General features: G+C 39.0%; 1 long non-coding RNA gene across 6 annotated transcripts in view; it reads right to left on the minus strand.

Annotated features, from left to right (window-relative positions):
- Window positions 1-1,872: 1,872 nt before the first annotated feature.
- Window positions 1,873-14,967, minus strand: part of LOC110676731 — a 34,957-nt gene continuing 21,862 nt past the window's right edge. Inside the window, exons 2-5 of one of the 6 annotated variants that reach the window (XR_002500671.1) lie at window positions 12,073-12,444; window positions 3,109-3,597; window positions 2,047-2,287; window positions 1,874-1,957 (exon numbers count right to left, since the gene is read on the minus strand). This is a non-coding gene — a long non-coding RNA (uncharacterized LOC110676731). Of the gene's footprint in view, window positions 1,958-2,046; window positions 2,288-3,108; window positions 3,598-12,072; window positions 12,445-14,967 lie in introns of all 6 variants that reach the window. The other 5 variants (XR_002500668.1, XR_002500666.1, XR_002500670.1 and 2 more) reach the window with 5 other exon arrangements.

The following is a 14,967-nucleotide window of genomic DNA, read 5'->3' on the forward strand; positions in this document are numbered from 1 at the left end:
TCGAGGAGTCCTTCGTCGGCGAATACCAAGCTGGTTTTCGTGAGGGCCGTTCGACAACGGACCAGATGTTTAGCTTGCGAATGATCCTAGACAAATTCCGGGAGTATAACTTGCAGACTCACCATCTGTTTATTGATTTCAAGGCGGCGTACGACTCAGTGAAAAGAAATGAGCTGTGGCAGATAATGTCTGAAAATGGTTTTCCGGCGAAACTAATTAGGCTGATACGTGCTACGCTGGATGGTTCGAAATCAAGTGTTCGGATCGCAGACGAGGTGTCAACCTCGTTCGTGACGTTAGACGGATTGAAGCAGGGAGACGCACGGTATGTTTCCGACAAAAAACGGAAATGTCCTCAAAGAGGCCCTGGCGGAACCTGTGTCAGGTGCTCTGGAGTGGCCAAATCTATTGAAATTTAGTTTTTTCTTCCTTTATTGACATGTTCTCTTGAATTCAAGAAGATTGAGACGTCGCACGGTATGTTTTGGACATAAAACGGAAATGTCCTCAAAGAGGCCCTGGCGGAACCTGTGTCAGGTGCTCTGGAGTAGCCAAATCTATGGATATTTAGTTTATTCTTCCTTTATTGACATGTTCTCTTGAATTCAAGAAGATTGAGATGTCGCACGGTATGTTTTGGACATAAAACGGAAATGTCCCCAAATAGGCCCTCGTGGAACCTGTGCCAGGATCTGGAGTGGCCATATCTGTTTTTTCCGGAGTTTTTCTTCTTTTATTGACATGTTCTCTCGAATTCACGAAGATTGATACGTCGCACGGTATGTTTTCGACAAAAAAACGGAAATGTCCTCAAAGAGGCCCTGGCGGAACCTGTGTCAGGTGCTCTGGAGTGGCCAAATCTATTGAAATTTAGTTTTTTCTTCCTTTATTGACATGTTCTCCCGAATTCATGAAGATTGAGACGTCGCACGGTATGTTTTGGACATGAAACGGAAATGTCCCCAAACTGGCCCTGGCGGAACCGGCTACGATGTTCTGGAACGGTCCACTTATTCAAATTATGTTGAATTGATGACAATCTACCATTATCTCACGTTTTACATAAAAACTTTAGTGTTGTAGCTGAAATAAATAAAAAAATAATCACATTTCCCGAATTTGGCACCCTCGTAACCCCAGTACAATCCGGAATATCTCCGGCATGGTTCCGAATTCAGCATTCTCCATTTATGACAAATAACTGAAACCTTTTTAAAGTAAACTGACAGTGGTTTCAAAAAAATCGAATGGGAATTGACGAAATGGCAGCCATTTGAAAATGCCTTGTCAGAGGCCGGTAACGTAAAGGTTAATAACTGTGGAAGTGCTCATAAGAACACTAAGCTGAGAAGCAGGCTCTGTCCCAGTGGGGACGTAATGCCAGAAAGAAGATATGAATCTTGACACTTTTGATCATGTTTGTCGTACACTAAATAAACAAAAACGCCACAGTGGTTTTAGTTTCAACACTGGGGTTGTTCCTATCTGACATTTCGAATGGGGCACGGTAAACAAAATACACTCAACATTTGAGTTCAACATTTCAGGACTCTATTCAGGTTTAAACCCGATAATTTGCCTTTTTGAGCTTATAGGGCTATTATTGATTGATGATATAAACTGTTTGAAAATTTAACAGCTCGTCGTTTTTCTTGCTTTCGAATTAAAAAAAAAAAAACAAAAAAATATTTAGACCCATCAATATCTGCTTTACTATAAAATAGCTTCTCTAGTTGACACAGCTATAGCCATAGCTCAGAATCTTCATGAGTATAACCTAAATGTTTCATTGATCAAATGTACAAAAGTGAGTGTCGATATTGAACATTCTATAATAATGGCATATATTTTAACCTTTGTAAACATTACTCACCTTGAACAGTCAATCGATATCGATTTCAACAGTCGAAATCCTCTCCCAACCGGCAATCAATATCCCTCGACGAGTCTGCAAGTCCTGCAAAAACGACACACAAATGCACCATAGCATGACTTTCCCAGCTTCATCTCGGCGAACACGCAAACGCCATTGAAATCACAACTTACACTAATGATATCTCTATTTAAACCGCTTTCTTGGCGCTTTCCCTTCCTTTGACGCCCTCTTTTTTATAGTTTCCCCACATAGACTGTAGAATATCATTCAACGGGGCTTCCCAACACCATTCGAGCACAGTTCACTGAATTCTGCTTCCTCTCGACACTACTTGCACCGCTCGCAGTACAGTAACGGCAGCTTAAGAAGCAAGCTTTTAGAGAAGGGGAGCACTCTGTGGTTCATCAAAAACTAGTCAATAAAATAGTTAGACACAAGCAATAGATTGAACACTTTTAGCAATAATAAAGTTCAAGATAGCACTTTGAAATATAGTCGTTCAAATCAAGCAATGATAAATTGAAAAATAGCAATACTTAGTCAAATGCTATTCTTGTATAAAAAAAACTGTAAATAAGTAATTATAAACTGAAATTAACATAAGAAAACTAATAATGTTTAAAAAATGAAAATATAAAACTATACAATTACAAAAAAACGAATGATACATTAAAACTAAGCATTGATAAATTGGAAAAGAGAATGTAAAAATATATTATCAAAAAAGGGCCAATACAAATATTGGTATATAGAAGACTTAAAGCGCTATTTTTAATTTTTATATGAAACTAGTGGTCCCGGCAAACTTCGTCTTGCCATAAAGTAGGCTGATGAAAACCGCTACAAATCGTCCCATACAAAATTACAGTTCCGTTCACTGTCGTTTTTCCGGCTTTCCCGGTGAAAGTCCTGGAACTTTTAAACACACAAACACGTCGGAACCCTTGACGAACAAAATGGAGAAAGAATCATCCGAATCCGCTAACCCGTTCGGAAGCCATTTCGTGACATACAAACACCATTCCATTTTTATTTATATAGATAGATGTTTCTTAAATTGTTGTGCAAAATTATTCATAAATGCTATTTTGGAAATTTAATTTGCCAATTTATACCCAATTATTGCTTGTTCCAAATTATTTTGCTGGCTGTTTTTGCATAAACTAGAAAAGGTTTTCCTTTTCGTTGGACATGCTAATATTTTTCCCTAGAATTAACATCCTTCAACTTACGATGCTATGTATTCTTTTCCCGCGCTTCTGACGGGGCCGTAGTAATGAAGAGTACTTCTTCTCGCTCGTTTCACCAAGACCTGGGTGCGCACTCAGTGACGGGTTTTCCTAGCTTCTCCCACGCAGCACCTCGCCGTTATGTATACACAAATCAAATTCACATGCTAGTGCACGCGGGAACGATTCAATTTGTAATTTTTATGCCACTGCGACTTGGCTCCTCGTCTTGACGAGCACTTTCCACTCCACTCACTGCTCCCACTGGATGCTTCCTTTCGCGCGAGGCGGAGAGTCTGGATCTTATGTTTACACTAAAAAGAAACTTCTCTTCGGTTCTGTTTTGCTGCTTTGCACTGATTTTCGCCCCCAGAACTGAAACGCCAAACAGTTTGCAGATAATTTTCCTCCTCCAAACTGGAACGGTTTTACGATCGGGCGTACAGATTGAGTTCAAAATGTAAACGGCACCTAGATGATTGAGTTGTTCTGCTGTGGGAAAACGAACTTTTTGACAATGCTGTCTTTTGAGGGAGCAATGAGTCAAATGAGATGGTGAAATGTAGTAAATGATCATTTCTTTAGAAACAAAAAAAAACAAATACAGACTAGGGAAGATTCAAAATGACGTTAATCGGTTTTTCAGGATTTCTAAACCACCCTCCATCCCACAAATGATGGATGTCATTTTTGAATGACTCCTTACTCTATGTAGAATTTGAAGGTCTTAAGATTAGGTAGTTCACCCTTACGAGGTGCAATATGGAGTAAAGATCTTGAGACAAGGAAAAAAATGAAGTCGAATTCTGGTGACTTTCATGCCAAACATTGCTCATGGAATTTCACAAAGTAATTCCAATGGCAGAATTTTATTTGATAAGTGCTCTTCAAGATATTTTTCAATTCAATACCCTGATAGTCCTACATGTTTCTCCTCTTCTAGAAACCCATCTACGATTGATTTGGTATTAACCGATTCTAATCACCTTTGTAGCTAACTGGTTACTCATGCTACTTTTTGATTCTGATCATGTCGCTGTTATATTTCAAATATTCCATGAAACGATTGTCAATCTTATCATCTCCACTTTCAATTATTTTTGAGCCAACTGGAATAAATAGGAAACATACATCGATATAAATCTTGATGTTAACATTTCTTTGTTAGCAAAACTTGATATTTACAATGCTCGTGAAGCTTTAACAATTTCCATTGTTGAATCCAGGGGCATTGCAATCAGCGCCGTAGCCTGCAGTTGGCCAGGTCGGCCCTTGCCAAATGCACCAGCCCTAAGAGGGCGCCAAATGCGTGACTCATTTGGTAAAATATTGGAAAATACATTTTAAATGAGGGCGAAGAAATTCGTAGTCATAATAATAGAAACTTCTAAAAACTGCAAAAGGCTTTCAACAAAGTATTCCACACATCTTAAGAGATACATTGAAGTTTATACTTTTCGAATCGAATCACGAATAACTAATAAAAATGGCCTATTTTAATATTTAAATATTATTTTTTTTGCATTTAACTCCATATAATTCGAAAATAACTACTTCTTGAGAAATTGTCCATATAATCATTATGGTTCAGAATCATTTCAAGATTCTTATTGTATCATCAGAACGTATCAATTTTGACAAAAATATTTTTTTTGAAAATCAGTGGGGGAATCCCGGAGGAAATCTCCGAAATAATTCCTGGAAGAATCTTGAGAGGACTACTTGGAGATACCTTTGTATGTTTCCGTAGAGGAATCTTCTGAAGAAATCACTAGATTAATATCATGAGTAATCCTTGAAGAAATTGTCCTAGTGTAACTACTGAGGAACACCGCTAGCGCATGACGGCTCACCATAGTAGCATGTCCGAAAGAACTTGAAACTATTGAGAACCAGAGCTACAGGTCCAAAGCCCTGATAAAGGTGTGATGGCTATGACCATGGTCATCATGTAAAGAACAATGCTGTATCATGTCAGTACCGAGGAGGCAGCCCCTCTAGCATGATGTAGGTAGCGCAACCCTGGCTAGGTGGCCTATCGAAGACTTTTCACCAACCAAGAAAGACAAAAGTAGAGCAAACGGATTGACGCGCATGTTGGACTCGTGGCTCGTGAACTGCGGAATGTCGGCGTGAACGTAGTAGCTATCCAGGAAATACGCTGGCCAAGAACCGAAGAACGCGAATTCCGAGCGGTGGACCCCATCAATCAAGTACCACATCTACTACAGTGGTGGCGACCCGAGGAGGAACAAATAACTCCCCAATAACTTATGCATACCATTTTTTGGTATCATACCAAAATTAGGTATTGTTCAGTTGTCAATACCTCAATTTGGTATTATAATGGTATTGAAAAAAATCTTTAAAACAATTAAAAATACTTCATTGAGGTATTGAACAGCTATTGAGGTCTGCTGGAGGTATTGAACTACAATTGAAAAATTTCATTTTTATATGAAAATCCATCAAGTATTATTGAGGTATTACAATACCTGATCTAGTTATCAGTTTGGTGTTCGTAGAATATGCTTGAGATATTATTTGAGGTATTTTACCTCTTATGCAGGGCTAATTTATACCTCATTCAGGTATGTAGTATTGGAAATTATCTGGTATGGAATACCTCAATTTGGTATTCAGTAGTTATTTTCTTCTGCTCGGGGACAGAGCAGAACGTGGAGTTGGCTTCATAGTGATTGGGAAGCAGATGAAGTATCAAGTTTACATCTCTAAGATTCAAAATGGGATCAAAGCAAATCCTAAATCATTCGGGAAATTCGTAAATGGTAGGCGTAAGAACACAGGAGTTCCACAGGTCATTAAGTATGGTAACAGATCCTCTTCAAATGGATAAGACACAGCTCAACTTTTCGCCGAATACTTTAAGAGTGTTTATCGCGACGATATTCCAAACGACTATAATCCTCCAATGACCGCGCATGGTGATGTAATGCAATTATCTCAAGATGAAGTGAATCAAGGTTTGGCAGATCTTGATTCAAGCAAAACAGCAGGTCCAGACAAATTGCCAGCAGAGATTCTCAAAGAATTCAAGGACGAACTTTGTGAACCACTATCCATTCTGTTCAACTCATCGCTCTCATCTGGCTATTTTCCACATCTCTGGAAATATCTCACATAACTCCGGTTCATAAAAAGCGCTCGCGTTCAGACACTGAGAACTACCGGTGGATAGCAATTCAGTCCGCGACACCAAAATTGTTCAAACGTGTTTCTGCTGTACAGCATGGCTTTCTCAAAGGTAAGTCAGTTGTGACGAACCTGTGTGAGTTCAGTTCCATGGTCACCGACTTTGTCTCCAAGGGATATCAAGTTGACTGTGTATATACAGATATGAGCAAGGCTTTTGACGTCGTGGGAATAGACAGTATTATGCGCGCTGTGACCAACTTCGGGATCAGCGGAATGCTGTTCGAATAGATAAGGACATACTTATAAGGCAGAACACAGTTCGTTAGAGTGCTCAATAATACGTCTGAATCGTTTTGTGTACATTCTGGAGTTCCACAAGGTAGCCATCTTGGTCCACTGCTTTTCGTTATGGTTATGAATGGTCTACCCTCGTTCATGACAAAGGCAATTGTGCTGATCTATGCTGACGATGTAAAAATATTCCTGCCAGTGAAGATCATCGATGATTGTCTTTTGCTTCAGCATGACCTTCGCAACTTTGAAAGATTCGTCGACGTGAATATGCTGAGCATTAATCCAAGCAAATGCTCTGTAATAACATACGCAAGAAGAGTTCAACCAATTATGTTTGACTACAGCTTGGGACACACGATCTTGCGGCGCGTAGAAACTGTTCGAGATCTAGGTGTGACGATAGATCAGTGCTTAACGTTTAACGACCACATCAACACAGTTGTTAAGGAATCACTTCAACTATCGCGCTGACTCGACGTTTTGGCCGAGATTTCGATGATCCTCATGCTATTTTAACAATCTACACCAACCTAGTAAGGACTAAGCTTTGCGAGCGTTGTGTGGCGTCCCCAATATGATATACATGTGCAAAGACTTGAAGTAATCCAGAGAAAGTTCGTGAAATTTGCGATGAGAAACATAGGATGAACTAGGGAGCAAATGCCTGACTACGATGAACTTTGCCGTCTTGTAGATATCGACAGCATAAGCCACAGACATCAGATCGCAGACATTGTATTTTTCTGCAATATTTTGAGTGGACGCATAAGGAGTACACTTTTGTACGATCGGCTTAGTTTTAACACCAGTCCAGTTTCACTTCGCCGCAGAAGGGTGTTTGATCCCCCATTGAGGTCGAGAAACTACACCCAGCATGAGTCTACAGCTAGATTTATGAATGACTTCAACAGACTGACAACAGGATGTTATTTCTATTAATATGACAAGTGATGAAATTCGTAGTAGATTAAGAATATTTTTAAGAGACTAAATTTGTTTGTTAATTTTAAGTAAGGGTAACGTGCTTATAGCCTATAGTCAAAATACAAATACAAATACAAAAAGAAGTGACTTATTCGTTGGAAACCGGTAAGCGACCGAATCTGTATGTTGAGAATTAAGGGCAAGTTCTTCAACTACAGCCTGATCAGCATATATGCGCCAACGAACGATAAGCCCGATGACATGAAGGATGAGTTCTATGAGAGCCTGGATAAGGCCTACGGAGAGTGCCCAAAACAAGATAGTCATCGGCGACGTATATGCGCAGATCGGGAAAGAAGATTTCTTCCGACACGTCTTTGGAACGAAAAGCCATCATTCCGTTACCAATGATAATGGCCTGCGACTAGTACCCTTCGCTGTTGCTAGAGGAATGGCAATCAGCAGTACCTACTTCGCACGAAAGAATATCCGCAAACACACCTGGTGACACCCTAGTAGCGCTGCCTGCTCCCGAATAGACCACGTGCTGGTTGATGGGCGACATTTCTCAGATGTCATGGATGCCAGGACCTTCCGAGGCCCTAATATCTACTCAGATCATTATCTCGTTGTAGCCAAAATTCGTACGCGATTATCCACCGTCACGTGTTCCACAACAAACAGAACGCTGCGCTTTAATATACAACGCTTGTCGACTGATGGGGTAGCTGCACATTACCGTCAGCAACTAGACGAGCAGTTGTGAAGAATCAACGTTGTTGGAGACGTCGACAGCCTGTGGGTCAACGACGAAGACGAAACGACTGGTTCGATGAAGAGTGCCAGAGAGTGACAGACATGAACAATGTCGCCAGAAGCCGTACGCTTGTGGCCGGTACCCGACAGAACAGAGAACGAGCGAGAGCCGAAGAAAAGCGAATCCACCGCAGAAAGAAAAGGCAGCAAGAAGAAAGTGTGGTAGCTGAAGCTCGAGAAAGCATGAACCGGAATGATATACGGAGATTCTATGCAACGGCCAATAGTGCGCGGCACAATACCGTACCAGTGCCCGCTATATGCAATGATCGAGAAGAGAATTTGCTGCCCGATAAAACGGCGAGGGCTGCCAGGTGGAAGGAGCACTGCCAGCAATTGTTGAACGGTAAAAATGGAAATGTAGCGAGGAACAGGATGGACATAGATGATGACGATCAAACTGTGGACCCACCGACCATAGGAGAGGAAAGGCTATCAGCGAGCTGAAGAAATGTAAGGCTGCTGCCGAGATGCCACGTGCAGAGAAATGGCACTATTATCACAAAGTCGCAAATGCTCCTTGGCTTTGCGGACCTCTGAAGAGGGAGACAGTAAGGATAAGCCTGACCATTAATTCTACCAAAACGAAGTACATGATTACAGGTAGAGTTAGAGTCAGGCTTGGTGGTGTAGGTGCTGAGGTAGTGTTTGATGGGAATGTGTTTAAAGTTGTTGAAGAATTTGTTTACCTTGGAACACTTGTGACATGTGACAACGAAGTGAACGAATGCGAAAATGGCAACTTTGGCAAAGAAAGCTGTCAGTTAATAAATGTGGAGGTGCTCATAAGATCACTTAACTGAAAAGTAGGTTTTGTTCCAGTAGGGACGTAACGCCAGGTGTTTGGCATGGTGTCCATTTACATCTGGATGAAAATCCGTGTATTTGTCCACATCACACCCTAGCGGAATCGGTTCTGGAACACTCCCACCAAATCTCGCCAAATCTAAATGTTAGTCCTCGTGGTGCTCTTGTAAATCGGAATGCAACACCATGAAATTTGAACTGTCGTTATATACATGTGTGTGAACTGCTGAATATGATAAACGCCAGTTCCTTCTGAAACAGGTTCCAGGTTCCTTTGTGCCCAGAATGGCCATACTCACAAAAAAATCCATTCTAGAGTTCCATATCTTTCATATAAAGCTAAGAGTACGAAAATCAGTCCAAAAATGGATTTTTGAAAGCGTTTCAAAATCATGGAGCATTTTTTACCCTTAATACATAATGTGTAACATTTTCCTCATGCATTAGAAAGGTTAGGTGATAATTCTCATAATAGCAGGGGCACTCATATCGAGATTCGCCAAAGGTGCCATGCGGTCACGCTAAGGCTCTGATTGCAATACCAACATATGAAGTAATATGTGAATTATAGACGATAATATACGTGATTAAAAATGATCTTGATTTGTCTTAAAAACATGAGGAGAAGGCAATTTCCACACACTCGCGATCCTCCTATGAAAATTTTAAAGCACGATCTGCTTAAAGAAATTAAAAAACGGTTTACACGATTCAGAAACAAAAATTTTGAAAATCAAATTACTCAATTGGACCCTGGCTCTAAGTCTTTTTGGAAATTATCAAAAGTTTTGAAAGAAACCTCAGAAGCCAATACCGGCATTGAAAGAGGAAAACAAATTATTACTAACAACTACCGGAAAGCTAAACATTACATCTTCTTCTTGGCATTAACGTCCCCACTGGGACAGAGCCGGCTTCTCAGCTTAGTGTTCTTATGAGCACTTCCACAGTCATTAACTGAGAGCGTTCTTTGCCAAAGTTGCCGTTTTCGCATTCGTATATCGTATAGCAGGTACGCATTCGTATATCGTATAGCAGAAAGTTTTCAAAAATTCCTGGGAGACTGATTGGGAAGAATATATTATTGAAAATAATTAAAAAATTTGAAAGCCCATGGCAATGATGGAATTTTCTATATCCTCATCAAGAAACTTCCTGAAAGTAGCAGAAAGTTGACATATTCAGCAAATGTTTTCAGTTGGCACATTTCCCTGACAAATGGAAAAACGCTAGGATTGCACCAATTTTAAAACCAAAAAAAAAAATCCTGCAGAAGCTCCTAGCTATCGTCCAATCAGTTTGCTTTCAACTTCATCCGTGAACTTTTTGAAAAGGTAATTTTGAACAGAATGATGGTCCACATCAACGAAAATTCAATTTTTGCCAATGAACAGTTCGGATTCCGCCATGGACATTCGACCACTCATCAACTTTTACGAGTAACATATTTGATTTATTCCAAAAAAAATCTGAAGGCTATTGTACTGGTCTTACTCTTCTAGATATGGAAAAAGCATTCGACAGTGTTTGGCATAAAGGCTTGATTGTAAAATTAAAAAAAAAATCAATTTTCCAACATACATTGTTAGGATATTCCAAAGTTGTCTGTCATATCGTACACTTCAGGTTTATTATCAGAACTCCAGGTCTCAAAGACTTCCTGTAAAAGCTGGTGTTCCTCAAGGCAGTATTTTGGGACCAATTTTATACAATATTTTCACATCTGACTTAGCTGAATTACCTCAGGGATGTCAAAAATACTTGTTTGCGGATGACACAGGCCTCTCCGTCAAAGGTCGAAGCCTGCGTGTCATCTGTAGTCGATTGCAAAAAAGTTTGGATATTTTTTCTTCATACTTGCAAAAATGGAAGATTTCTCCTAATGCTTCCAAAACTCAACTAATAATATTCCCACATAAACCGAAAGCTCTTTATTCGAAACTTTTAGGTAGACATATTGTCACGATGAGAGGGGTTCCAATAAATTGGTCAGATGAAGTTAAGTATCTAGGGCTCATGCTAGATAAGAATTTAACTTTTAAAAATCATATTGAGGGCATTCAAGCTAAATGTAATAAATATGTAAAATGTCTCTATCCCCTTATTAATAGAAAATCAAAACTTTGTCTGAAGAACAAGCTTTTGATCTTCAAAAAAAAAGTTCAGGTCAGCCATGTTATCTGCTCTACCAATATGGACTAGCTGTTGCAATAGCGAGAAGAAAGCTATGCAGAGGATTCTGAAGCTTCCTGCCTGGTATATTATCAATGACAATTTATGTAATGTAACAATTCAATGTAACATTGATTATCCAATGTTGAAGCATTGCAACAAATGTCCAACTAAATAATTAATAATTTTAGACAAAGTTCGTTGCAATCTTCTATTGCCACGATTAATGCGTTATATATTTATTTTATGTTAGGTTAGGTAAATGAAATGTTTTTTTCTTCTTCTATAAACAGGTGAAATCAACTCATCTGTAAAAGTTATGCACCGCTACGGCAAATGGAATGTAATATGTTGTTAACTAAATGTGAATTAAAGCTTAATTTTGTTTTACCAGATTAGAATGATTATGTTGTCTAACACAGAACACGTGGATATAAGAAATAAATGTAATGTTTGGAATGATACTTCTAAATAAATAAAAAAGCATTTGATTACTAACTTTTGTCACTTTTGTATGGTAATCAATTTCGCCCGGATGTCATTTTCAATTTTTAATTATTGAAATCAAATAAATAAATAAATGACCATCTTTTAATCCTTAAGGAAAATGTAACAAAAAAATATGAAATGTAAGCAATTTGCCCTCGATAAACGGTAATGTAGTAGAGTTGAGTGGTAGGTATTATTATTATACTTCCATTTTTTTCTAAGAAATGACAATTTTTCAATATCATAACTCTCATTGCGCCCCTAAGACAGCGACTGCAAAAAATTCGCATCAAACTCCGAAATATTTACCTTTATGTCACTGTTCTTTATCGCTGCTACCGCTTGTTTGTTCCTCCAACCAATATCGCAAAATTATCCACTTCACTGCAGAGAGTCGCTGATTGTTTGCCCACGTCAAACAATTCAATTTTCCAAAAAGTTTTTGATTGATTCGGAAACACGCCAAACTAAAATACAATCTTCTCTTCTCCCAATCATACTGTATCAGCTGACGCCCGAAATTCGGTGCCACGGGTATGGCGGTGATGAAGAAGCAGCGAGGCGACGACTGTTGATGTGCTCCACTCTCGTGGACTTGTGCCGTTCAAGTCAATAAATCATTTTCCGAATGTGTGTTGCGCGATCAACGAGCTGCTGCTTGCCATCCGACGGAAACCTGTGCTAATGGGAATCGGTTAGTGGGGTGTCTTTTTGTGTGTGGGAAAATGATGGATTTTCCTTCGCCGTTTTCTTTTGGTCTGAATGTTGGTCAGGGGAGTTTTTTGGAACGGTACGAAAGAATCAAGTGGCATTATAATGGTCATGTAACTAAGAGAGACAGAGAGAGAACATAGTAAGTATGCTTTAAACTATACGTTAATGCTTCAAGTAGTCACATTTTTAAGCACACATTTTCTTATTCTTCTTGGCATTACGTCCTCACTGGGACAGAGCCTGCTTTATCAGCTTAGTGTTCTTATGAGCACTTTCACAGTTATTAACTGAGAGCTTTCTTTGCCAAAGTTGTCATTTTCGCATTCGTATATCTCATGGCAGGTACGATGTTACTTTATGCCCAGGGGAGTCAAAGAAGTTTCCATTACGAAAAGATCCTGGACTGATCGAGAATCGAACCCAGATACCTACAGCATGGTTTTGCTTTGTAACCGATGACTCTAAGCACTCGGCTAAGAAACTCCAACGGTTATTAAAAAAAACAAATCGGTCAAATACACAAGATATCAACTTTTTCCTGCCCAAATATTCCCCAGAGTTCTCTATGGTAAAAACTCTGCTAGAACATTGCGACACTTTGCAAAGTTTACAGCATTTTCCTTCCTTCCTGCTCGTTGAACCGCAATCAGGAAAAATTGCATCTACCTATGCAAACGGTAGTTAAAGTGTGACACTCTTGGGGGAATCTGCAAGCGACTTTGAAAACCGTCCGGAAACAGCGTAGGTCGTCTTCAGGGATTGGTGTGGGCAGCATCAGGTAAGAGGCGCCATTCCTTTAGCAGCTACTATTTATGTGTGGCGCCCTGGCCCTGACTGGTTGGTTGACTGATTGGTGGTGGCAGAAAGCAGCACAGCAGTCGGTGGTTGTGGCGGTAAAATGGAGAAAATATAAACATTCTTACGCGCTTCGTAGTCTCCAGTGCAGGGCTGGATTCACAAATCTGGGAGCTCGGGGACCTCATAAAACGTTTCTTAACACCTATACCGACAGCTCCATTTTTTACTGCAAACAAAATATTCAAATCGCGATAACTTTTTTGTTTCTTGCTATTTTTGCACCATTTGTTAACACTTTCTCAAAAAACTCTTGTTGTTGAAAAATCCATATCGATATTAATCATTGGTGATCTGGTTTTGAAGATATTCCAATGTTCCTTGGGGACCGACATTCTCCATACAAAATTTCTTTGGCGGCCATTTTGTTTTTGGTGAATTTATCAAAAAAATTCAATGTGGGCTATACATTGTAAAGTAATAAGGAGCTACTCTGAAAAAACAATGCAAATCGTTTCAGTATTCTTGGAGAAATCCGAAAATTACGGTATGAGATTTGTTTAAGTTTTCCAGACCTTTATTTGGTCAGCGTGGTACCAGAAACATAAATGCTCATTACTCAAAGACGGTTCCACCAAATTGCTTCATTTTTTCACAACATACTCTCATTAATGTATTGTTCCAAGGGGTAAATATCCGACTGCGATAAAAATTATGTAGCCTTAGATATTCTCGTGGGTTATGGCTACGCGTCGGTCCCCCAAGAAATTTTGGAATAACTCTGGTTCCAGATGACCAATAATCAAGATCGACACATATTCTAAAACTAGCAGAGTTTTTTGAGAGCTTGTGCAAACTGGTGCAAATATACAAAGAAACAAAAAAGTTAAAGCGATTTGAATTTTTTTGGGGTGAAAAATTAAGCTACCTGTAGAGGAATTAATTCTGTGAAATGAACTAAAAACTGATTATTATGATAAATTTTGACCATACATCTGGGAAAGGTTTGAATAACCCAAGGTCAACTTTTTAACTAATTCAAATCATTGTTTTTAGTTCCTTTAATAGTATAATTGCAAACATTTTATTTATATGTTATATCTAGGTGTTCTGTGTTAGACAATACTAAATAAAAACTAAATTTAGCTTTTATTCACATTTGGTGTACAGCATATTACAATTTTAAATTTTTCTTGTCCACAAAAATATTACTAGGCTTTTTGAAGAAGTGAATATTTCTCTAAGTGCCTTGTTTTGCATTTTATTTTTTTTTTATTTAAATAATTCTTGAGTCTTTCCAAATCTGTTTTGAACGTCATGGAGTCAATTTTAATAATAATTGACAATCTTATTATTTTGCCTTCATCCATGACAATTTAATTATATTTTGAAATTCTAAAGTTTGTTTATGTAATTTTGTTGTTAAGGATTTTTTTAATTTTGGAATCACCTTGAAACTTTCAAATCTTTTTGTGATATTCAAACAAATGTTGGCGTCTTCGGTTTTGGAGTGGCCAAAGCCCCCGTAAAAACGGCCCTGCTCGCAGTGCTAGCGGTTCCAAGGGTGTAGAAGTTTGCGTAGGACGAGGCCAGGGTGTGTCTCTTCGGAGAAACGTGCGCTTCGCACGAGCGTTTCATGATGGGTGGATGGAAAATTAAAATTTAGTGAGCTCTTTTGATGGTTCCGCGACTGAC

Source organism: Aedes aegypti, chromosome 2 (genome assembly GCF_002204515.2).
Source record: "Aedes aegypti strain LVP_AGWG chromosome 2, AaegL5.0 Primary Assembly, whole genome shotgun sequence".
Classification (NCBI taxonomy): Eukaryota; Metazoa; Arthropoda; class Insecta; order Diptera; family Culicidae; genus Aedes; species Aedes aegypti.